The sequence below is a fragment of the Amblyomma americanum genome, chromosome 1 (assembly GCF_052857255.1).
Source record: "Amblyomma americanum isolate KBUSLIRL-KWMA chromosome 1, ASM5285725v1, whole genome shotgun sequence".
NCBI classification, from domain to species: Eukaryota; Metazoa; Arthropoda; class Arachnida; order Ixodida; family Ixodidae; genus Amblyomma; species Amblyomma americanum.
In genome coordinates this window covers 33,044,504-33,071,062 of record NC_135497.1, presented here as the reverse complement: position 1 = coordinate 33,071,062, position 26,559 = coordinate 33,044,504, and the positions used below count along the sequence as shown (strand labels likewise).

Sequence of the window (26,559 nt, the reverse complement as noted above, 5' to 3'; positions counted from 1 at the left end):
CTTGATATTAGCCACTAATCAAACAACCTTTCGCTTAATTACTTCCACCCGCTTAAAATCAAACTTAAATACACCAATGCCTTGGATAAATCAGCCCCGCTGCTTTCCACTGTAGGGTGAAGCCCTTTACAGAGAATTATCAAGTATTCAGCCGTTTCCTCCTCCTCTCCGCACGCAACGCAAAACGTGTCTATCTCGTGGTACCTGACTCTATATGTTTTAGTCAGCAAAACTCATGGCCTGGCCTCAAACAACAAAGAGCTTCCCCTACAATTATCATAGATATTTTCTTTGGCAATCTCCTGCTTAAAAATCCTGTGTTTTCCCAGTGTTGATTTCTTCAGCATCCCTGTTTTCCACAGAGCTCTCTCTGTTTCTTTAACCTTTTTTCTTAAACGATAATTGCTGATTTGCCCCATTAATGCGGTGCAGATATTTGCTTGTAAATTTTCTAGTTCGCTTTCTCTATTTCTTGTCAACATTCCTTATATACAGGTATCTGAAATCTTTCCTAGCCCACTGCTTTAACCCCTTTTTCTCCATCGCTCCTCATATGCTATCTTGCTGCTAGCTTCTCTGCTTTTGAACGACGCCCATCCCATATGACCCCCTGATTTGGTGTATTCCCATTCTAAGTCACAAACAGCGCCATCTACCTCATGGATTTTGCACTCCTCTTGAGACTTACAGCCCCCTTCGCTACATCCGGTATATTTCCTCATTATATCAGCTAATTAATTTCATAAACGTGTGCATCCCAACACGACGAACCGTTTGCCACAATCGTGGACCCCCGCGACGAACAGTTCGGTGGTAACGTCCGTCTGAAGGTCCTCGGAATGCACGGCCTCAATTACCTAACGTAATTTGGGCTCATTGTTCTCATTACTGCAGACAAGCTTCGAGCAAAGTTTTAAGCAGATTCTTTGCAGAGACATCACTAGCAATGCATAGGAAGTACTTTAGACGTCAAACTGTCCCTCTGTGCACATCTACTAGATGTACAGATGTCCTGCCGTGACATCTGTACAACATCCTCTTTTAGAGGTACGGATGCATTTCGGATAATCCACTATATATCCCATCAGTGTTATGTGGATAAATCTGGATATCTACTGGACATACAGAATGTCCAGCAAGTGCCGTATTTGAGATGTCTAAAGGCTGTATGTGGTTATCTGCGTCCATACTGACGGAGGGGAAATGCAAAGCCGCTCGTGAATTGAGATTTGGGGCATGTAGAGAACCCTGTGGGCGGCCGGAATAGATCTGTACCGACGGTTTATCCTATGTGTTGCTTTGGAATGCGAAATTAGCCTATGAATTGCACTCATTCTTTCTTAAACAGCAAATTGCCCCTGTTATCACTTGTGAGTTGTGACCAACGATAACACTGCAACGTCGAAACGTAAGCCATGGTAAATTCTGGCACAGCGTGCAATTTGATCGGCGTAAACTCAAACTTTCAACAGCTTTTGTCGCATCTGTAAAAAAAAAATAAATACAAACATGCGCTAAGAATTCGGACAGAAGGTTTGTCACAAATGCCGCACGTCCTGCCCTGACACATACGCTCTGCCCGTGGCTTGTGCAACGGTCTTGAAATCTATATATTCGACAGGACGAAATGAAGTATTGCTGATGGAGACCGCCAACTTGACTGTTCGCTAGCACAACTCCGCACGCATATTTCTCTGAAAGCATGATACATATAGAAAACGCTGGGCTAACGTGCAGTGAGATGCGAATGAGTCAAGGCTTGCTTTATGTGCTATACATTCGAACCAAAAAAAAGGCACGGTTTCATTGCAGTTAAATATAATAGCACGTGTGAAAGCTTCTGCGTACAAATGGAAGTTGACGGAGACGATTGTTATGAACAGCGCGAGATTAAGTTGCAGTTTAACACCAGGCGTGTTAGGCTGCGGCGATTGTGCAGTGCTATCACGCAGTGGCCAGCGAAGTTGATTTGTTGGCACCGACTTGAGTTCGAATGCCAATAGCGGCAATATTAATTCCATGTCTGCAGGTTGACGAAAATTCTCCTCAAGGTGATGCAAGCCACAAGATTGTTGGTTGGGTTTGACCCTGTTCAGTCGTGCTTTCGCACTGAAACCAAGTAGCGTGTTTAGACCGCACAACTCACCCGTTATTGCATCATAATTCTTTACAAACCTTCATGTGTCGTGTCTGTCACGGACGCTAGTGCGTTGAGGAGAAAATGTCCTGCTACAAAGGCGGCATTCAACATCGGGCACCTTTTTTACACCAGCCACAAAAGAGACAACGCATGCTAAACGCGGTGCTTCTTTAGGAAACTGGATTTCGCAGTTGGAGGTAAATTTTCCCTACTAGGAGCAGTTAATCTGAGCTTGGAAGCTCTGGCATTTTCCTTTAACCTGGAGGCAAACTCGCTGGAAGTATTTTTACCGTAGGAGAGTGTGCCTTATTTCGTGCCCACCACGAGGCTGCCGGAGACGCAGTCAGCCAGAAGCGCTCGTCGAATTGCTGGCTTTAAGGCGCCATAGCTTACAGCCAGGCAATGTAATTTTGGCATGGATATCTATTCCAGAGATTTTCTTGACATCGCGTGACTGCACTTGATCTTGTACCACCCCGAACTACGCATCAACCTTTTAATATCCACCACATAACCATATTAAACCGCCGGTGATATAAGTTGAGCGTTTCACACGTTTGCCACAAAACTGCTTTATCATCGTAGTGCACGTGACATAAATGAGTGTTGATTCGATGCGAACGCGGGACAAGGAGACACTTAAAGAAACTTACTTACTTGAGCGTCAAGAAAATGTGGAGTAGGATACAACGCAAAATAGAAAGGCAGCAGTTGGCAACAGTTCGCGGCGTCTTGTGTTACTCCGCTGACCAATCGCAAAGGTGAACAAAACCACCGTTTTGAGTTTGATCTCAATCAAACAAGCCAGTGGCATTAAAATTCTTGAGCGTATAATTTCGTCTCGTGATTAGCTTCTTGTTTAAGTAACGGCGAAATTGTGTTGGGCGGAGCTTAACTGCAGACTATACAGTGTCGGGAGATGTCTTCGTGTTTCTTTTCTCTCCATCGGCTCTGGAAATGGAGGAAGCGGACGCATTCGTTCCTTTCCACAATCTATTGGGTGCCTGGGTGCCCGCTCGCCTTCGCTCCAGAGGCACCCTTTTCCCCCAGTAGGGGTGTAGGTGAATACCTCATTCCTTTGTTGCCACCATCTTGCCCTCCGTCAGCCGACAGACTAAGCTATGCCTGCCCCCCTCTAGCCACCATAACCGAGCCAGAACAGGTACTTCTGGGAAAGCCCATTGGGCTTCTGGCACCGGGCAAAGCGCCCTGTTCTATGTTGTGTCCTTATCGCATAGCCGCGGGGTCGCCGTAAGAACGGCCGCCTCTGGTGGGCTTTACCGGGAGTTCGGAGTTCGCGGTCTAGGCCTCATAGGAGTTTCAATGGCCTAGTAAGGACCACTACAAAGCATAAGGCATATTTGTGCATTTGTTCGAGTCTGGACTGGCCTGGCTGATGCCGCTCCCTCACCAGCACGCGAGAAACCCACAGACAGGCTCGAATGCTTCTTCGATTGGCCACTTTCCCGCAGTGCTCTGAAGCACCCGCATCTCTGTCGACGCGCTTGGAGCCTCTTCGTATTTTTTCACGCAATTCCCGGCAGTTCGCTTCCGAGATCAGGGGCAGCAAGATTGTGGTTCATTTCAGTGTGCTGCGTTCTGCGCAACGCTTGTAGAGCGGCTCACCAGATAACTCGTATTCTGCATAACTGTGCCGAAGTAAATATTTCTTGTGAGTTTGAGTTTTTGTTCACCTGCGCGGCAGCCAACAGACAGCCTCAACGCCTTCTATGAAAATGCTAATCTCCTTTAAATGAAAAGTGAACTCCCCAAATGCAGAACAAGACGGCAGTCATCGAACTTCCTGTGAGCAAAAAAATTGACCCCTGGCCATCAATAAAATCTGAATGTCCTTTCCTTGAACTTTCTCCCAATATCCTGTGAACTGAAAATTGGTCATTGCCTGTGCGTACAACCTTAGTGTCCCTTCTTTGAACTTCCGGTTCCTTCCCCAAATATCCTCCCAGAAATGTGGGCTAAAAGATTACAAGAAACAAAGCGGTTTAACTATCAGTTAATGAAATAAAATCAAATAAAATAAAAAGTAAACAAAAAGAAGTAACACACTATCTTAAGGATTCGAACTAGTGGAAGCTTTTGACTCCTAGCCCGTCACGTTACCAACTTCGGAGTATATTTTTTCTGTATTCCTAGACTTTCACCTAGCATGACAATATACTAAATGAGGCTTTACATGAAATGAAATTACGGCGATAACATAATTGGCCAGCAAGGCTGGCTTCTGGATATTTAAAATCTCTTTAGCGCCAGAAAAGCTCAACCCTTGATAGCCAGTCAGGAACATGATCAGCTTTTTTTTTTGCCTTAACCACCCCCAACAATGCATGCAAGCAAGCAGTGCATCCGGGCAACACTCTCTAGGCTAGGCAAGGCCTCTCTGCTCCTCCGTGACGTCATCACACTACGACGGGCGCCGGAGTTCGTGCTCTTCATGAAGGGGCGGTGCTGCGCGCTCGTTCGTTCTTGTTTAACTGCAGCGCTACGTAAAATCGTCCTTTGAAGATTTTGGCCCCATGATTTAATGCTGGCATATATGAATGATTTCATTTCCGGTACACAGTCCGCGGTGAATAGGTTTAAGAACTTAAAGTTCGTGATTTCCGGATTATGAATATATGTTGTCTATTCATCATCTTTTACTATCGCCTAAAATGCCTGAAAGTCCGCACATTTTTTTTCTGCGGGCCATTGATATTCCACTGTGCGTTCACATATATATTTATTTTTGTTATGAGCTCGTTGCATGACGCGGACTTGTAAATTATTTTCGGGAGAAAATTGAACTGTGTGGTATATCACCTAGCGTAGACTGTTTGCCAGGAATCTGACTACTGTTTGTAAACTTTTTCTTCCAAAGAAACGCTCACCCTCCCTCCACCAACACACGCAAAAAGAAAAACTTTGCTTTCAGGTATGGCTCTCAGAACAGCTTACAGCTCCATGCAAGGCATCTGAACTGAGAACTGAGCAGATGCCTTTCGATTGGATAAAATTGAATCAAGCTCTGTTACATAAAAATGATATGTTTATCAAGAAGTACTTGCAGCTGGGCTTGTTGGTGCGTATTAGCGAAAAACAATCGCAGTTGACAATGTTTGTCAACTTCGATTAAGAGCATGGATATAGGCAGAGGCTATATAAACGCTCTTCCTTGAATAAATCCTGTTAAAAGTGCAGCGCTCGTCCTGTTCTCTTACTCGTCCGTGTTGCCATTTTGCGCTCTCATGTCTTTCACGGACATGTTTATTACAGAGTACAAGCATTCAGAAAACTTTCAGAGGCGTGCAACACAAGGAGTCAGAACAGTCAAGATTTCAAAGTGTTAAGCTTCCCTTTTTGAGCAAATTTTGCTTGCACCAGACTGTCGTTCCTATTTTTACAATAGTTTTTCAGCAGAATGTTTGTGGCAGCGCTAAGAATGTGATGCATGCCCAAGTGAGGAGTATGACCACTTCACATTCGTCGAAACTGTCCTCGTCTTCTATCAGGTTGGTAGACAGTGTGAAAAGGGCATTCCTTTGGCTCGCTAGAGAATGGAAATGCACTGCATACTTTTCACTTCGCAGCTTGTCCAGGACGATCTCAGCAGTCATTACAGCATGAACAACGGGAAGTTGGGGAACCTGACCCCTTAAGGAGTCATGTTTGCTATAATTTCAGCATTCTCAATTATGATGTCTTCATCCTCTTCATCCTCTGTCTTCAAGCAGTGCATGCAAGCTTTTTAAGTGCTGCATGGGCGCAGTACCCGGCCACGTACGTTATAGCTGGCAGATTTTGGGCCTTCATTACGAAGTCCTTCTCATTTACTTCAATGTTGAACCTCTGTAGAATCGCCTCATCAATGCTGACAGCAGGTGCCCCTGAATCTATGTCTGGAAGCGCCAGGTCTCTTTGTAGGCGAAGCTCGCGTTCGGATTCCAACACTTGTCTGATAGACACATGGTACTGCGACCCGGAAAGCTGCCTATACTTGCCAAATCATTCGTCCAAGCAGTCTGTCTGGAACTTCTTCAGAAGAACGTAGCCAAATCCAAGGTTTTCAAGGCAATAGTTTATTATCTTGAAAAAGGCTTCCCTAGTGAGACGCAAGGCACTGTGGATCTCGCGAGTGGGAATTTCATTGTCAAACTTCAAACTCTTCCAGAGGTCAATGCACTGCATGATGGTTTGAAGGAATTCAGTTTGTGGACACAGCTTTTCTGCACTGGGAGTCTGCAGGTCATCACGAAGCCGGCGTCCTTTGCTGGACGACTTCACATTAACAATCCTCCAGCAGGTTTCGACAACCTTTAAAAATTCCGCTGTTCCAGCTGCATGCTGCAATGCACAGCGTTGACCGCATGTTTCTAGAGCTGCTGTGGTTGATAGGTTGAACACTCTGAGTGCAAGCTTCACATTTTGCCTTTCCGTATTAGATGGAATGAGGGCTTTTACTAACAGTGTTGGAGCAGCCTTGATAATGTGGTCTTCTTCTTTTAGGTAAAGATCACGGAGTTTCTTGAACGAAGCAGTGATAATTTTTGGGTTGGAGTTCAAATTCATAAGTGAAGAAAAAAAACATGCATGTTCCATGGTTCTTTTGGTTGATCCAATTGTTCCGAATACATTTAAACAAGAGAGCAGGGTCAATAACGAAAAAAGAGGACGAGTAGAATCTGAAGGGTGAGGATAGGAGCTGCTGACTTTTGATGACAAACGAAAGAGAGACATTGTTTTGCGATTTATAGAGTTGTTATCTGTGATGACTGCAATGATGCGAATGTGAACCTTTTCAAGCTCATTTATGATGCTGCGGAGCACAATGTTCAGCTGTTGAGCATTGATTTGTTCAACTGGCAAAATGGGAACAACACTTTGTTGTGATGACAGGAGGCTTTTAATCATAAAGACATGAGCTGTCTTTGCCGAATTTGAACTGTTGCTGGCAGTACCGACGATCGTGCAACCCTTATAATCAAAATACGCCTGTAGATGGATCTCATCCATCATGAGAACCAGTGACTTCTCATGATCCTTCATTTCACTCGCGATCTTCGCATAAAGCAGCAAAGAAGCATCCTGCTGCTCAGCTGCTGGATTTATAACATGTACATTGCATACACGTCTGATCGTGGACTCATGCGGCAATGTGAGACCTCCGTAGTTACGCAAGTACCTATAAGCACGAGGAGTGATGGTAAATAGAAGGCTGGAAAATACCAACAGCTCTGAAGAGTAGCGCGGTGACTTGCTTAAAAGGAGAAAGGCTTGTTCCTTTAAAAATGTTAAAGCATATTGCCGATCTTCGTCTTGCATTTTTTGATTTGTCGCGTCTTCAAGAAGAGATAGCACGAGCTTCAATATGCCACCTGTCTTGTCTTAATGTTTGAGGAAGCCAGGAGCCATATCAGAGCTCTCAATGGCATCCAACAGACCTGCCAAGCACCGAATATCATTCGCAGATTTTGGAATGATCTCCATGCCATTAAGTTTGGTGACCTCGACATCATGAAAATACAGCTTTAGAGAGAGGTCCTCGATGACTTTAACTGACTTTTTGATTGCTGGGGCACCATCGACAGTCAGATTGAGGAAGAGTATAAAGTCATGCTGGGAAGCCACCGTCCAGATTCATGGTATGCATTTCAACAGCGCCTGAAAGTTGTCAATTTTGTTTCTGTCCTCTTCCGCCTGATGTGCTGCAATAGGCAAGTTGATGGCATCTTGTAACGCAGCTGCCTCTCGGCGCGTCCTCTTTTCATCTGGAGCCTCTCGAGACGTGCTTGCATGTTGGGTAGAATGATACGCCGGGCAGTCTGGAAGTGTGCTTGGAACAGCATCAGGTCGTAACCGTACGAGTTTCACCGCAACTTCTACTACTTTTCTCGTCTTTGTATCCGTGTAGCTTGTGCTATTTATCATGTCGGACGGTTTAAAGTGGCGCTGGCAGACCTGGGATAAGAAAAAATAAAGACAATAAAAGTTCTAGAACCTGAAGCTTAAAAATCAGACAGGTGCATGACAGTACGAGAGAAATTTCTATAAATCTCGTTTGAACTGATTGCCAGCAATAATATTCCGCTACGACTTTACAGATTTATTCGGTCCAAAAGAGGTAGCACTACGGAATTATCCCGCAACATGCTGCCCGCAGCGTTTTCAATGCAACTGAGGGAGGATTAACAACAGTTAAAGGAATGTTTCCTTACCACCGACCGCTTTCCTGGAGTGAAGTCCGCACGGTGGATAGCTCTAATCCATTGAGCTCTCCTTGCTTGGCCTGAAGGGAAGTTGAAGACCAGCACACGCTCACTACCATCATAGTTCCCGCGGTACCACAGTACGCAGCAATGCCCAGGCATTATCACAGCCTGCACACTGTGCGCATACCTTGTTGTTCTTGTTCCCCTCACAAAATGGCTCATACCCACAAGGGGGATTGGCCATAACCAGGCGGTGACTATTTAAATTGCAGATTGCATATGGCAAGCTTGGGATGACCTAAAAAAAATTGTGTAGCTGTTTCCGTAGCAGAGGAGGTTGCAGGAGGTTAGGGCGACCCAGCAAACTGAAAATTAGGTAAGGGAATCAGTAAAAAAAAAGAGATTGAGAGAGAGAGAGAGAGAGAGAGTTGGAGTTGCAAAAAGTAGTTACCCAAATACGAAAGCTTATGATAGTATGGGCAGAACGAAAGCTTATGATGGCAGACGTTTTGATCCTAGGAGATAATTTTGAACGGCAGAGCAAGCATTTCCATTGGTATGGCCAAGCATACAAGCGCCAAGGGACCGCACAACCGCAGAAGACCGACGCAAATTGAGATTCTGCATTGGGACATCTAATAGTGCACGCAGACAGGGAAGTGCATTAGGATAACGAGTCCGTAACTATTATTACCGCTGATAAAAAGATGGGTACCTTGCGCAGAGCCACAACCACTGATAGAAACTCAGCCAGATAGATAGGTGTAAAATCTTGAAGACGGAGAGAGAAATACCAGTCAAGGGACTGGGAGTAAATGCCTATACCTGCCTCTTCGTCACACACCGAGCCATCAGTTGCAATAACAACATGTGTGCAGAACGTCGGCAAATAATCCTGCAACATACCATTTAACAAAGAGAAAGACAGTATTTTTTTTTACATACACTTCCCGGCACCGACGTACTTACTCGTCGTTACCGACGTCGTTACCGTAATTATGCTAACCCTGAAACGGCGTTGAGTTTCATGACACACGCTGCACGAACAAAAAACAAACGCAGAAATGCGAACACGTGCAACTACATTCGCGAAATGAAGGAACCACTGATGTTTACCGCGGTGCGAACGCATTTTCCAGTCGAGCACTCTGTACTAAAACGAGAAAGTATAACGAAACCACGTACAAAAAACAATACTACCTTCCAAAATAAGCGGTTCAACAAAAAAGTATAAATTTTGACGAAGTAACATTTTTATTTTTGCAGGAAATCAGTAATAAAACGATCAAAATGTTTCCTTAAATTCCATAATTCGGCTGGTACTGCTCCGCGCACGCGTTCTTGCACCAAGATCACGGAGACCGGTTGGAGAAAGTGGGGGCACGACGGGCGCTCCACGAGAGCGCCGAGGGCTGGTCCGTCGTAGTGTGATGACGTAGCCACAAAAGAGAGTATATGGAGAGGCCTTAGCTAGTCTAGAGGGCGTTGATTCGGGTCGCAGCTTGAGCAGCCACTTCATGGCCATGAAAACTACTTCTCGAGTTGTTCGCTGTTGGGCTGTTTTCATGAAGTTCAGGATTTTTAGCTGAAGTCAGGCGTTTGTCGCGAAGCATATATTGTAGCTTCTTTCAGGCTTCCTAGGAATTCCCTCGACGTTCCAAATTTTTAAAAGTAGTGCAATAATAGTAAGGGAAGGGATAAAGGAGGGTGAAAGAAGAAAGGGAGAGGTGCCGCAGTGGAGGGCTCCGGAATAATTTCGACAACCTGGGGACCTTTAACGTGCACTGACATCGCACACCACACGGGCGCCTTAGCGTTTGGCTCTAAAGCAGGAAAATAGTAAATATTTGTAAAAAAAGAAAGTTATGTGCACAAGCTCAGCTAATCCAGGATATACAAAGCGAAAGATGTCGGCGCTCACAGTGTTCATTGCTGTTGGCGTTGACAATGTTCTAGACGGCGATGGATTTGAGCAAAGGAGGGGCGCATAACTAGCTCCCTGGATATGCGGACACCTTATTCGTGCTTTGATACATGTGGCGGTGGTGAGAGAGATGTGGCCTGAATTCATTAGCGCTGACAGCGTTGTGACTGACATGCGGCACTGCAGCTGTAGCTAGGCCGCAGCGTTCATTTAGTGATCAATCTCTTGCGATCAACCGTGAACTGCATGCCACCTCTCAGGCTGGAAGGGAGGGCGCGCTGCCAATCCAGTGTGCGGAACGCAATCAAAGCTGGCTTTTGCATTTGGACACCAACGCCACGTACATGAAAGCGAGATTGAGGTCTCCACTGATCCACGGAGCTGGTTGTGCGCCTTTCCTTTCGTGAAAATAAACGGTCTTTGCAAAGCAGTCAACGCCAATGAACTCTATGAACGCCGTAGGTTCACTTGTTTTGTTTGGTTTTTTAGGAAAGGAAATGGCGCAGTAACCGTCTCACATATCTCGGTGGACACCCGAAACAAGCTGTAAAGGAGGGAATAAAGAAGGGAGGGAAAGAAGAATAAGAAAACTGAAAAATTGAAGTGAAAAAAGAAAGGAAGAAAGAGGTGCCGTAGTGGAGGGCTCCGGAATAATTTCGGCCACCTGGGGATCTTTAACGTGCACTGACATCGCACAACACACGGGCGCATCTTGAAAGGCCACTGACTTCGTACAGAATACGGGCGGTCAGTGCACGTTAAAGATCCCCAGGTGGTCGAAATTATTCTGGAGCCCTCCACTACGGCACCTCTTTCTTTCTTGTTTCACTACCTCCTTTATCCCTTCCCTTACAGCGCGGTTCAAGTGTCCAACGGTATATGAGACAGATACTGCGCCATTTTCTTTTCCCAAAAACCAATTATTATTATTATTATTATTATTATTATTATTATTATTATTATTATTATTATTATTATTATTATTATTATTATTATTATTGAGGAAAGGTGCGGCGCTGCGGCGGAAGACCTGTGGCTCGGTGCTACTAGTGGCGCATGCACAGTAGTGACAAGGGAGCGTGAGAAATATCCGTGGCGAGCGCGCGTTGTAACGTCATGTGCCTCCTCGTAGCATCGCCACGGCGAAATCGCAAGTTCGCGGCCAGTAAAGCTTTCACTTTAAAAACGGTGTGCTGTGCAGCGTCAGTGCACTTGAAAGATGCCTGCTGCGGGTGGCTCAGTAGTTATGGCGCTCGTCTGCTGAGCCGGAGTACCCGGGTTCGAACCCGAAAGCGGCGTCCGCGTTTCGATGGAGGCGGAACGTGTGCTGTGTGATGCCAGCGCTCTTTATAGATCCTTCCTCCCTTCCCTTGTGGTGCGGTTCCAGTGTCCACCGATGTATCAGACAATTACTGCTACACTTCCTTTCCTCAAAAAGCCATTTTTATTTCCATTTCGCGTGGAAGATCCCCAGGTGGTCGAAATTTTGGCCGGAGACCTCCACTACGACCCTTCTTTCTTCCTTTCGTTCACTCCGTCCTTTATGCCTTCCTTTAAAGCGCGGTTTAGGTGCCCACTGATATACGTGGTGTTCGAAATAATTCTGGAGCTCTCCAATACGGCACCGTTATTCTTTCACTCCCACCTTCCTCCCTTCCCTTGCGGCGCGGTTCCTGTGTCCACCGATGTATGAGACAATTACTACTCCGTTTCCTTTCCGGAAAAAGTGATTTTTTTTCATTTCAAGTGAAAGAAATTTTTAGCCGGAAACCTCCACTACGGCAGCTCTTCCTTTCTTCGTTCACTCCCTCCTTTATGCCTTCCCTTAAAACGCGGTTTAGGTGTCCACCGAGACATGTTATGTGGTGGTCGAAATTATTCCTGAGCCCTCCAATACGACACCTTTCTTCTTTCACTCCCACCTTCCTCCCTTCCCTTGCGGCGCGGCTCCCGTGTCCACCGATGCATGAGACCAATACTGCTCCATTCCCTTCCCTCTAAAAGCGGTTTTTATTTTCATTTTATGTGAAAGATGCCTATATGTGGAAGAAATTTCTGCCAAAGACCTCCACTACGGCAGCTTTTTCTTACTTTCTTCTTTCGCTCCCTCCTTTATGCGTTCGTTTAAGGCGAGGTTTAGGTGTCCACCGAGATATGTGGTGGTCGAAATTATTCCAGAGCCCTCCAGTACGGCACCTTTCTTCTTTCACTCCCAGCTTCCCCCTTCCCTTGCGGCGCGGCTTCGGTGTGTACCGATGTATTAGACAATTACTGCGCCATTTCCTTTCCTCAAAAAGCGATTTTTATTTCCATTTCGCGTGAAAGATCCCCAGGTGGTCGAGTGAGTGAGTGAAAACTTTATTGGATCATTCAAGGGTTTCGCTGTTATGAAGTCTCCGTGGTCTTCTCTGGCGCTGGCGACTTGAGGCTTCTCGTCAGCAAGGGTGGGCCCCTATTCCAAGGCTCCGCTGAGTCATGCTGCATCATTCGCGTGCTGCCCTAAGGCCCTTTGGGTCGTGAGCTCGCCACTGGTGAGCCGACTCTCCCATTGCTCCGCACTCGGGTGTTCGTGTTGGTGGAATGCTTTGTTGCGTTCGCACTCCCACATAATGTGTCAAAGTGTAGGTGTGGCATCGCACCAAGGGCAGGTGGCTCTGTATTGTGTCGGGAACATTCTTATTAAGTATGTTTAGGTTAGGAAAGGAGTTGGTCTGTAATCTGCGCCAGCCGGTCGCTTCCTCCTTTGTTAGGGCTTTGTGTGGTGGTGGATATCTAATTCTAGCTCCCCTATTCAAGTTCAAGGTCTCTGCGTATCCCCCCTCGCAAGCCTGTAGGCGGAGCTCCGGAGCATTTGACTGCCCTGCTCGGAATGCGTTACCTCGAGCTAGGCTGTCTGCCCTTTCGTTCCCCACTATGCCCGCGTGGCCCGGGATCCAGATTAGGTTATGCCTGGGTTTCTCCTCGGAGGAGGTTACCCCGCTGAGTATACTAAGGGCTGTTCTGCTGATCCTGCCCCTCGTGTAGTTCCTGCACGTCTCCTTCGAGTCCGTCAGTATGTTGACAGATCGGCCCGTTCTGTAGCCTTCTGCTGCCGCCAGCGCAACGGCAATCTTTTCGGCCTCCGCTGTGCCGGCGACCTTTGCCGTGGCACACGTGATCATGTTTCCTTCCTTTTTTACCACGACCGTCGTGACTACGCGTTCTCTCTCGCGCGGATATACGGCAGCGTCCGTGTATACAGTGTTGTCTAACTGGCCTAGCGTTCTTTCTACGTACTCGGCCCTCGCTTTTCGTCTGTTTTCGTGTAGATTGGTGTCCATGTTTTTCGGCAATGGTCCCACGTTAATGGTTTTCCTAAGGTGGTCCGGCACGTCTGCGTTTCTGTCTACTAGTCCGCTTGTGTCCCGACCCAACCTTCTTAGGAGCGCTCGTCCCGTAGGGGTGCCTCTGAGTCTCGTGGTTTGCGTTCCAAGCAGAGCTTCGGCGACTTCGCTGAAGGTGTTGCTAATGCCTAGCTGGAGCAACTTTTCGTTCGACGTGTTCTTGGGTAGGTGCAGAGCAGTCTTGTACGCCTTCCTGAGAATGGTGTCGGCTTGCTCTCTTTCCGCCTTGGTCGTCGCGTGGTACGGCAGGGAGTACGTGACTCGGCTGACAATTAGGCTGTTGACTAGCTTGAGAGTGTCTTCTTCCTTCATTCCGTATCTCTTTTGGGAGACTCTGTTGATCATACGGCCCACCTGCTCTGCCGCCTTGCTCAGCACGCTGATGGTGTGGCTGCATTTCCGGCTTCCTTGCAACCACATGCCCAGCATCCTTATCATGTTCTTTTCCGGGATGTTCTGTCTCTCGAGAACGACCTCCAGTGTCGCTTGGGTGGGATGCTTGCCGACCCTTAGGAGTTCCGACTTCTCCGTCGAGCATCTTAGGCCCCTCTCTCTGGTGTAATTTTCTACGCAAGTTGCCGCTTCCTGTAGTTTTTCTTGCTTCTCCCCGAGTGATCCTTGGGTGACCCATATCGTGACGTCGTCGGCGTACATCGCGTGTTGGATGCCCTGGATCTCCTTGAGCCGTCTTGCGAGTCCAATCATTGCCACGTTTAAGAGGACGGGCGATATGACGGATCCTTGGGGTGTGCCTTTGCACAGCGTGGGGAAGACGTCGCTTCTCAGCTCGCCCAGCCCCACGGTCGCCGTTCTGTCACTCAGGAAGACTCTGACGTAATCGTGCGTTCTCCTCCCGCAGTTGGTGTTGTTGATGCCTTCCATGATGGCCGCGTGGCTTACGTTGTCAAAAGCCCCCTGACGACGTTTTCGCCATGACGACGTTTTCGCCCGCCTTCGGCATCGTCTCGAGCACTTCCTCCTTGAGTATGAGCAGCACGTCTTGCGTAGAGAGGTTGGCTCTGAACACGTACATGCTGTCCGGGTACCATTGTTCGTTGTCCAGGTGCGACTGGATTCTCTTCGTGATCACTTTCTCGTACAGCTTGTCCAGGCACGACGTTACAGATATCGGCCTGAGGTTCTCGATCTGGAGCTTCTTGCCCGGCTTCGGAGTCATCACGACGACGGCGTGTTTCCACTCCGCCGGCACTCTTCCCTCTTGCCAGAGCTTGTTGAGGTTGGTCGTAAGCTGATCTATCGCCTCGTCACTGAGGTTCCTTATTAGCGAGTTCTGGATATTGTCCGCCCCCGCCGCCGTGTTCTTCGTGGCCGATCTTATCGCCTCGACGACCTCTCTCTCGTGATGGGTCGGTCCGTGGCCGAGTTCGCCTCGCCACGGTATTCTTCTCGGTAGCTGTCGGCCTGATCTTTGCCGTAGCACTTGATCTGGACCTCTTCGAGTAGTTGTTCGTCCGTGCTTTCATTTTGGTGCACCAGCCTGTGTATCGACTTGCTGCCTTCGGATTTGTGTTTGCTCGGGTCCATGAGGGCCTTGAGGATCTGCCACGTTCTGACAGCGTTGAAGGTGCCGTTAAGCGAGTTGCTCAATTCCTGCCACCCCTGCCTGGCCAGCTGCGTCGCGTACTGCTCCGTTTGCTTGGTTATATCGGCAATTTTGTTCTTTAGCTTCCTGTTGAGTGTTTGTCTCTTCCACCACTTGGTGAACCCGGGTCTCGCGTCCCATAGCTTGAGGAGGCGCTTGTCCACCTCCGGCGTTTGTTCCGTTCTATCTACTTCTTTGTTCGAGCGCGCTAACCACTGAGCCACCGCTGCGGAGCTCAGTGGTTAAGGTGCTCGGCTACTGATCCGGATTTCCCGGATTCGAACCCAACCGCGGCGGCTGCGTTTCGATGTAGTAAAAACGCTAAGGCGCCAGTGTGTTATCCGATGTCAGTGCACGCTAAAGATCCCCAGGTGGTCGAAATTATTCCGGAGCCCTCCACTACGACACCTCTTTCTTCTTTCACTCCCTCCTCTATCCCTTCCCTTACGGCGCGGTTCAGGTAGACCCATCATATTTCTTTCCAAGAACGGTCTACTTGATGGGTCACTTTGAGGCAATCTTTTCAGATTCTTTTTTAAAGTATCCGCTTAAACCGATGTGTGACATGCGATAGCGCGGTGACGTAATTGGTGACGCCACAAGCGACACCATAGCAACGATATGATGCAAGCCTCAAAGCTGTGAACTACTTCTTCGGGGGTCGCGAGTGCCAAATTTTAACAAATGGCCTGTTCCAAATTTTGAGGTCGTCATTGTGCCGGGCGCGGTCAATCATGGTTGACCATTGATTTTGGTCCAAATCGGCCAAGGTCATATTTCGTGAGTTGCCCGGGTCAAAGATTGGAAATGACTCGAGCCAAATTTGGAGGTTGTCATCGTGTCGGTCGCGGTCAATTTTGGTTGGACACCGATTTCGCTCCAAATCGGCAGAGGTCATATTTCTGGAGTCGGCCTGTGCCAAATTTTGGAAATGACTTGAGCCATATTTGAAGGTCCCTATTTTGTAAGTTTGCGTGATATTGCATCATTTCAGTGATTACTGTTATTGAGCCCAAATGCTGTATTTGAGCGACCCATCTGATTTTCAATTGGCATGAATAATGTTTTATTATAAGCGACAGCATAAGAGCCTCACTGCAGCGGAAAGCCGGCATTGCACTGGGGGAAGACATTAAAGAAATAAAAAAAACGTCATAGCAGGGGGCGGGATCCGAACCCGCGGCGGCGCAAAAAAAAACAGTTCCGCTGGCCGCAGCTTTATACTACTACGCCATCGCCACAGCATTTTTAATCATCTATTTATTACATTGGAAATATATTCTATTTACATTACCTAAATTATTTACAAATCTTTTAGGAAATGCCACGAAACACATCGCAAAAACACGAATAAGCAGAATAGTAGTATTTTTTCCTCACATATTTCTTTGTACACTTTTTTCCCAGAAGTGGTTGCCCTCATCCTACAAAGTAATGCAGCTAGTGCTGTGCAGAAAAAAAACACTGACATTAGTTTGCTGCCTGATTTTCAAGCTATGCAACAGCTGAAATGCGCTGGAGACTATACCTCAACACCCGCCGCGGTGGCTCAGTGGTTATGGCGCTCGGCTGCTGGCCCGAAAGACGCGGGTTCAATTTCGGCTGTGGAGGCCGAATTTCTAGTGCACAGGATTCATTGTACATTGGATCCCACTGCCTTAGGTACGGTTTCTTTAACGGCAGACTGGGTTACATTTAAATGATTGTTTTCACGAGCATTGCAAAAATGTAAAAGTCAGAGAATGGTGGTTTCCTCAGCTTTCATTGCAGAGTATGCAGATGCCAACACATCTTTGACATATTGTAACGGGAAGAAGCATATCTGATAACCTGAGGAATTGTCTGAACATAAATAATTCATAGTCTGAAAAGAGAAAACTGCACATCTACTCCGGCCGACATTTTACTGCAGAAACCTGCCGTCATGATGATGATTCTTATTCATTCACAGTGACAGCACTCTTTACTGCATAAGTCTGTCCAAGAGTGCGAACAGTAAATGGCAAGCAGCAGCAGCCGTGCATCATCCTTTCCCCTGTACTCATTGTCTGTGTAATTAACCAAAAATAAAAATTACGATTACTGACGCTGCAAGACCAGGCCCCTTCTCATCAAACAAGCCATTTCCTACAATGTACTTAGCACTAAGGCACTGCGAGGTTTCTGTTCGAAACATAAGTTAAGGAGCTACACACCAGAGTTTACACAACTTTCTGCACAGTGCGGATGTCAGACGAGTGATGTATTCCTTCCAGTCCTCATAAATTGGCAGTCAAACCACACCTTCGGTCACATGCAGCGTCACACTGATGTGGATGTTAATTTTCTGTACAGTATGGTACACTGTTAAAGAAAACATGCGGTCGCATGAAGTTGACTTTCCGCGAGGCGCTGCTGAGGAAAGCCGGAAAGAATGCCAAGCTGATTATGGTCCAGAGGTTTTTTCGGCATTCTGTCCCCATGCATAGATCTCATTTTTCACACCCGCAACACATCGATTACCTCTTCTCGCCGCTGAATTGGCTTTTTCCATTCTGTGGTCGCGTTTCGTGCGAAATGAGCAACATTTTCTGCGGACTAGATTATCCGTCTGTGAGTGACTTGGTTCATATGCCACTTAACGCGTACAGTACACGTTTTTAAACAGTAATAAACATGCTCTTCTTATTGACAGATTCATGCACTAACACTGCGCTTTGGTTTAATCGGCACCTACATCGCTGAAACAATAACAAAAAACGCCTTTACGGACAGGCTGACTGCTGGAAACGCTACAAAGGCTTGAAATGCTACAAAGCATGCGATAAGGATTATCAGTTGATGTCTAAAAAATGGTGTCATTGCATGGCATCAATTTTTTGGGAAGGAAGCATTCAGGTATTTTTTATTTATTTACACATACTACTGTCTCTTCTCTTAGAGGTATAACAGGGGTGGGCTACACAGCATTTGTTTACAACAATGTCAAAAACATAGTTAGGCAGTTCTTTTTTAAATTGATTACTTAGCAATGCACGCAGATCACCGTCTATGTTATTCCGTAATTTAACATTCTGTGGACCTTGATATGCCGGCCTGTTGACATTGCAGATCTGCAAGCTTGAGCCATTTTCGCAAGCCACCCAAGACAAACACATTAGGTAAAAAATTGTGAAGCGTAGTAGTGATGTCATTGGTAAAGAGTGCAGGAAGACGGGACACATGAAAGGAAGACAAGCAACACAACCACTGAAGCGAATGGATCATTACCAACTCGCCTAAACAGAAGCTTTAATTTAGTGGTGATATGTTCACTTTTTCAAGAACTGGTGAGCGGTTTCAGCAGCTTTACATCGTACTAGTCTTTTTAGTTTTCATTTACCCACTGCAGTATGTTTTTTCACATTCACACTGCTCTGATATAATAACTACCAGCCCTTCTGACATGTATGATCCTGACCAAACTCAACGAAATTTGGGTGCGCAGGAAAACTCATATACACGCGCCATCACCCATAGCAACATTTCCAAGGCAATCATGAGGGAACATGCACGCTTCATTCACTGGCATAATGCCAGGCAACTGGTACACAAGGCACCACGCACCAATGAAGTTTTTCCTACACAGCCACATTTTGCAAACCTTTCAGACTGACAAAACAGAAGATAGCAGTGCAGCACAAGGTCATGACTGACTCAATATTTCTGGATGATAGGATTTAACAAAAGTGGCCATGGAAAACTCTGTCAAACATGCACATAGCTAACATACAACAGAGGAGAACCGTACATTGGTGAGTTGTTGGTATAGCATGGCAACAGCAGCACCACAAGACAATGGCACTGGATCAGCACAGCCCCCTAGTTCTTCTGTCAATATCTTTTGGTGCTTCTTCTACCACAGATTGAATATTCTATATTCAGTACTTCTCATGATAACTTGGTATCTTGCAAATACTTTTTAAAATCTATATTTAGAATGAACTTAAACACTTGTACCCATTCTTGAAATACTCTTAACATGGTTCAAGATATTTTTTTTCTGGGAATCGGGCGGGGGGGGGGGGGTGAACGAGATGCTGGCAGAAAACTTCAAACATGTTTGCTATGTCCTTTTGCATGCATTCCTCCCAGGTATTTTGGGGGACACTGTGTTATCTGTTCTTATAAGTAAACACAGGTTTTTTTGTAATGCTCCTTTCCTTATTCTCAATTTGCTGTTAACTATTGTTACAACCCTGCTAGGGACACGTTGTTTGACCCCTCGTTGACCTTACGAAAATGTGATGACCCCCATAATGCGCAGGTCCACACGGGACGGAGAGGCAAAGAGACACCGTATGGCTCAGTTTAAACAAACAGGTATATTCAATAATTACACATGGTTAAGGTTATACATCAGAGGCTGGGGCGTCCGAGCTTACGTGCCGACGACTTCATGGGGGCGATGGAGTGGCTCCGGAGTTGGGCTCGAGCGGTTGCTGGCAGAAGCTGCACGCCGTCGGGCTTCGGCGCTGAAGGCCCTCTTCGCTAACGATGTCGTCCTGAGCGTGGATGCAGTAGAATTTCAATAGTCGTCCGTTTCTTCGAGGATGGATCACAAACCCTTCCTCTAGTGTCGTTCGGCTTGGAAGATGAACAGGAGGCGAGCTTGTAGATGATGACAGCAGAGCATAATTTTACAACAGAACAAACTCTGCACTACTTTACTCATCGACCGGGCAGGTTAGTGCCTAAGTAGCATCACATTACATGCTAAGCATGGAGCCCCAGCTCAGACTGGACTGCATCCGTTTACATGTGCTTTTAAGCACTTGATTAACAAAGGACTAAGGGCGGTCATTTCCAGTGGCCCGCCCAAAGCATCAATTCTCCAATCCAAAATAACATGCGAGATGGGGACCACCCCTTTGGGTTGGGCTTAGCCTCGAACCCAGAGTCTGTTAACAATACAAACTAAATAAACAACAAAAACGCCACCACTCTCTCTCAAGTGAGAGTATACACAGGCTCTCTCTTCGGAGCTAATTCACTAGCGCCTGTCTTTCCACATTCTTGGCGAGTACTGCCTGTCCGCCATGACAGGTGTCCGTCGCGGCCCTTCTGGGAAGCTGTGGGTGCCTTCCCGGCGATAGCCCACGACAAAGGGGGGGGGGGGAGGGAAAGAATGTTGTCTTCGCGGAAGCGCATAGCGTCGGCTGTGGTACGGCGCGCTCTGGCCCGCTGACAGCTCCCTTGTCCTGGAATGTGCCCGGAAATTGGGGAGGATAAAGCCTGTTTCCCCGGGGCGGCGGCGGGTCCGGTTTTTCTGGTCGTCACTCAAAGAGCATGGCTGGGGTAATTGATGATGCCGCTGTCACGGGTCTCCGTCTGCGCCGCGCCGTCGAACGTGGATCCTCGTAGCACACACGGAATGTCACACTCGCTCACCCTCCAGAAGAATGTTCTCCGAACATTTGAGTCCACGCAGCTCCCCTTGTCTTTCTGAATCGCCTTGCACAGTGCGTCCGACAAAAACACTTTTCGCTGCACTCAACACCACTGCACAACACCATATGCCTCCGCTGTCATAACTGGCGTCTCCAGGGGCAGCACTGATCTTCTTTTACAGATAAACATGAAACTCAGCACCCAAGCCTCTCTTTTCTAGTCCAAACTGGACGAAATAAATTTACCACAGTTATAAAGGAGCTCCCACTTCTAGCACGATCACGGCACAGACAAAAATATAGATAACGAAAGGAAGTAGGGCAGGTTCTGCATGCGCTCCGCATGCTCTCCTGTGAAGGTGTTACTTAATGACAGAAAGGTTTAACTATTAACTCCGATAACTTAACACATACGCATATAGCAATGTTATGAGCTGCGGCATTACACAATTCTGACCAGTTCACAACTCCGCTCTGTTTACACCATTAGTCCGACTTAGCTTTCCGATTTTGCAGCGGATATCGGCCTTCATGAGTCATACTAAGTAAGTCTGTGACCCTTTGTCTGCTTTTGGGACTCGCGAGGGCTCGTGGCAGGAGCCTCTCCTGGCGTTATCTGCGCGGCAACCTCGCGCGCTTCTTCTTCTAGCAATGCATGAAGTAAATCCGGTGGCATTCCGGCCGTCACCTCGGGCGCCTGCCGAACAAATGCAGGAGAGGGCGTTTCTTGCGAACTATCTGCGCTCTCCGCTTCACTTCTGTCCCCATCAAAATCCGCGCTTTCCCTTTCCTCATTTCGTGAATACTGAACCGGTGCCGACTTGAGGCGATTTGCGTGTATCCTTATCAAACGCCGGTTCACGTCTCGGACTCTGAAGTTTACCGGAGAAAGCTTCTCGACAACCTCGCACGGTCCTCTCCACTTCGTCTGGAACTTACGAGCTAGCCCAATCTGCCTTTGGCAGTTTTCAATGTACACGCTGTCCCCCACATCAAACGGCGCGTCTCTAGCACTGCGATCGTGCACCTCCTTCCTGCGCTTCGCCGCTTTCTTTAAGGACTCCTTTGCGATGTCCCTCGCCACTTGCAAGCGCGATTCTAGTTCAACCTTATAGTCGTCCAGTGAAGCGTATGGGACACGACGGGGGCCCTCTGGCACTTCACTAGGCTGGTCCGGGTCTCGGCCGTAGAGAAGAAAGAATGGCGATTCGCCCGTGCTCTCGTGTGCTGCGGAATTGTAGGCAAACATTGCATACTGGAGCCACAAGTCCCAGTCCCGCTGGTCGCGCGAAACAAAATGCGACAGGAACCCGGCCACGGTTTGGTTCAGTCGCTCCACCGCGCCGTTGCAAGCCGGATGGTACGGTGTTGTCTGCTTCTTAGCGATCTTAAGCAGCTCGCAAACTCTCCTCATTAGCTGCGACACGAAGTTCGTTCCCCGATCTGTCAAGAGTTGCCTCGGGGGTCCATGTCGGAGCACGATCTGTTCGACAAATGCTCTTGCAACCGTGTCTGCCTTCTGATCTGGGAGTGCTACCGCTTCCGCGTATTTTGAAAGGTGATCGACAAATACTAAAATGTACTTGTTTCCGGAAGTGGTCGTGGGCAATGGGCCCATTATGTCCATACCTGTCCGCTCGAAGGGAGCCGAAACCTCAGGGAACGGCTGAATTGGAGCTGGTCTTCGTCCCTTGGGTGTTTTTCTTTCGAGACAGGAATGACACTTCGCACAGTAGTCTCTAACATCCTGTCGCATGCCACTCCAAAAGTACAAACGCTCCACACGCCTGCGTGTCTTCGCTACGCCAAAATGACCGGCGCATGGCGCATCGTGAAACTCGCGAAGAACCCTTTCTGTCCACGACCGAGGTATGACGACTCTCTCCCAAGCGGTTTTCTCTGGTCTCCCTTTCCTGGTTGGCCTCGTGCGCCGACACAGGGTGCCGTCTTTGCCAATGAAATAACCTAGCTGTTCGGGGTGAGACGGTGCGTCCTCTAAGCTTTCGATTATTCGCTTCAGGTCCGGATCTTTGCACTGCTCTGTGCGTAATTCGGCGGGGTCGACTACGGGGACAAACTCATCTATAGCTGCCACGGCAGCTGTGCGGCTGAGTGCATCAGCATTCAGATGTGTCTTTCCTGACTTGTGCTCAACTTCAAAGCAGTATTCCTGCAGGTGTAGATTCCATCTAGCGAGTCGCGAGCTAGGGTCCCTGACACTCATCACCCATTTCAGAGGATGGCAGTCTGTGACTAGCTTGAATTTGCGGCCGTAAAGGTAGCATCTGAAGTGCTTTACTGCCCAGACAACGGCGAGGCACTCCCTTTCCGTAGCTCCGTACTTTTGCTCTGTGGGGCTCAGCTGTCGGCTAGCAAAAGCAACGGGATGTTCTTTGCCCTCGATAACCTGAGATAGCACGGCACCAACTGCGAACTTCGACGCATCTGTGGCCATAACGAAGGGCAAATTAAAATCCGGGTGGCACAACAGCGGTGCACTCATTAGCTTCCTTTTCAGGGCCCCAAAAGCATCCTCCGCGTTTTCGTCCCAGCGAAAGGCGACATTTTTGGCTGTTAAGGCGGTGAGCGGCTTAGCGAGCTTGGCGAACTCCTCTATGTGCCTTCGGTAGTAACCGATCAGGCCGAGAAACTGCCGGACCTGGCGGACGCTAGTCGGGGATGGAAAATCCGAGACACACCTTAGTTTCTCAGGGTCCGGTCGCACGCCGTCAGCTGAAACAACATGCCCGAGGTATTTCACCTCGTTTTTGAAGAATTGGCACTTAGAGGGCTTCAGCTTGAGACCCGCTGCTCTTAGTCGCACCAAAACCTGCTCAATATCGCGCAAATGGTTATCAAAACTGTCACTGTATATGATAATGTCATCCATATACACGAAGCACAGCCTTCCCAGAAGACCTGCCAGGATAACATCAGCGGTTCTCTGCCAGACAGCAGGGCTGTTGGCCAGACCCATCGGCATTCTTTTCCATTCATAGTGCCCTGAGGGCGTGTTGAATGCCGTTTTCTCGGCATCTGCCGGATCCATTGCTATCTGCCAGAATCCCGCCGCCATGTCCACTACCGTGAAGTACCTGGCAGAGCCCAGCTGAGAAAGCGTCTCCTGTATATTGGGGATGGGGTATGGATCGATGCGAGTTACAGCATTTAGTTTGCGGTAGTCCACTACCAATCGATACGAGCCATCTGGCTTTTCCACCAATAGTGCTGGTGCTCCCCAGGGTGACTTTGAGTGTTCGACAATGCCGCGATCAATCAGGTCCTGCACCTGCCGCTCCATCTCCTCACGTTGGGAGTAAGGAATCCTGTACGCACGCTGGTAAACGGGCGATGAAGTGCCGGTTTCTATCCTGTGCTTTATAACGCCACAGCAGCCCAAATCCAGGTTGGACGCGGCGAATACCTCCGAGTAGTCGTTCAGCAAACCAGCCAGAGCCTCCCTCTCCCTGGATTTTACGTGAGAAAGATCGAACGACACCTTTGGAGCAGCCGAAGGACTAGCATGCTCTACAGTTGCGAGTACCGTATCGGTGGGCTCACGTTGCTCTATCGCAGAGGTGAAGAAAGCCAATGTTTTGTTCTTGGGAAGGCTCAGTGGCTGCTGGCTACAGTTAACCACCCGTAGGGGCACTCTGTGGGCGTCATTAACTGTCACGAGGCACGCGGCTGCCTTCAGGCCATTGCTGAGAGAGTCGACCGGCTCAAGCACTCCCACGGCGCCGCTCTCTACATCTGAAGGCACAAACGCGTACAAAATGTGCTCCGACCAAGGAAGGACGACCGCCTCCTCGACCAGCCGGACGGCAACCCGCGAATATACCTTCTCCAATGATCCCACTGTTTGACGCGTGTCAATATCGGTAATGCGAATCTCAGCCCCTCTCCTGTTCAAAAACGGAACTTTTGAGCCGCCCGCATTAACCTCTTCCTCCGAGAATGAGACTACTACCTTCCCTTTTCTCAAAAAATCCTGCCCTAATATACCTGACACTCCGTTTGGCAGAGACACCGTGTCCGGGCATACGTAGCAGGGGTGCTCCAATGCAATTCCGCCGAGAGAGAAGTGTAACCGGTAGAGTCCACTTATGCCAAGAGGATCCCCCGTTATGCCTACAAATTTGGTTGCCATACCACCAGACGCTTCCAACACCTCGCGGTCCCCCTTCCTTCGAAGCGTGTTAAAACTGCTCTCCTTAAGCAATGTCACCTTTGACCCCGTATCTATCAACAATTCCATACAACAACCATTTAACTTGCAACGCACAACAGGGCATGCCTCGTCGGCCACACAAACTACCACCACCTCATCATCTACTGCTCCCTCCCCACGCTCCTCAGGCTGGGGAGGACTAACTAGTTTTTTGACTCGGTATCTGGAGCCCCGCTGTAGGCTTGCTTAGGGCGTGTCTCGCCTGCTTCTCTTTGTGGCTCCCCACGGCGCACGTTTTGGCAGAACCTGGCGATGTGTCCGCGACCCTGGCAAGCGAAGCATACGATTTCTTCAAAATCTCGCATACCGCGCCTGTAGCTTTGTGGCGCTCTCCGGTTTCCAGCGAATGGGCGCTGTTGAGCGCGCGCTTCAACCTGGCATTCTACCTGCTGAGATAGCAGCTGTTCTAAGCGATCTAACCGCTCTGTCAAGAGAGCAACCTCAGGGTTGAGCACCGCTCTCTCTATGACGCGTACTCCCGCTGCGGCTGTCGTTAACGCCTCATTTTGTTCCTCATCCAATGCGGTCTCCACGGCTTGGTCGAAATTGCTCGGCTTGCGCGAGAGCACGAACCGGCGCACGGGGTCTTGCAGACCAGCCACGAACAAAGCGGTCATTTCCTCTTTAAGTATATCCTCCGCGTATTTCCTCTTAAGCTGGTCTCCTTCCTCCTCCCTGCTTAACGTATCGCGCGCTAAGCGCTGAAGCCGCGACGCAAACGTTCGCACGTCCTCCCCTACCATCTGTCCGGCGTCACGGAACCTCTGTACTCGCACGTGACGTGGTTCAGTGTCAAAATGCTCTAATGCGAGCTTCTTAAATTCCACAAATGATTTTGTGGATTTTACTTTTTCGTCTCGCCATGCAAAATCATGAGCAGCTCCTGCCATCTTACACCTCGCCATTCCCAGCATTTGAGCATCGGACCATCCCCCCATTTTCCCAATCTCTTCTAGCATGGAAAAGAAATCGCAGATTGGAACCCCTGTCTTATCTCCCGTAAACGTCGGAATGACGCTTCCTAATGCCAGCATGCTTGCTCCGAGCGACGGCTGTGGAGTGGGAGCTCCCTCAGATACAGTCATTTTTTTTTTCAAGCCCTCCAGTGCCTCAAGCCTCTCAAATGGGGGTAAAAGTCCCACAATCAGTCCCGTGATTCCCTTTTGATTACAATTTTGAAGTCATGAATGTCCCAGCATTCAGAGGACATTTGCTTTTGAGACCCCACTTCTGACACCAGTGTGATGACCCCCATAATGCGCAGGTCCACACGGGACGGAGAGGCAAAGAGACACCGTATGGCTCAGTTTAAACAAACAGGTATATTCAATAATTACACATGGTTAAGGTTATACATCAGAGGCTGGGGCGTCCGAGCTTACGTGCCGACGACTTCATGGGGGCGATGGAGTGGCTCCGGAGTTGGGCTCGAGCGGTTGCTGGCAGAAGCTGCACGCCGTCGGGCTTCGGCGCTGAAGGCCCTCTTCGCTAACGATGTCGTCCTGAGCGTGGATGCAGTAGAATTTCAATAGTCGTCCGTTTCTTCGAGGATGGATCACAAACCCTTCCTCTAGTGTCGTTCGGCTTGGAAGATGAACAGGAGGCGAGCTTGTAGATGATGACAGCAGAGCATAATTTTACAACAGAACAAACTCTGCACTACT

The 26,559-nt window shown here is 48.3% G+C and overlaps 1 pseudogene; it reads right to left on the bottom strand.

Annotated features, from left to right (window-relative positions):
* Positions 1 to 7,522: 7,522 nt before the first annotated feature.
* Positions 7,523 to 8,505, bottom strand: LOC144125992 (uncharacterized; annotated as a pseudogene).
* Between the last annotated feature and the right edge of the window lie 18,054 nt (positions 8,506 to 26,559).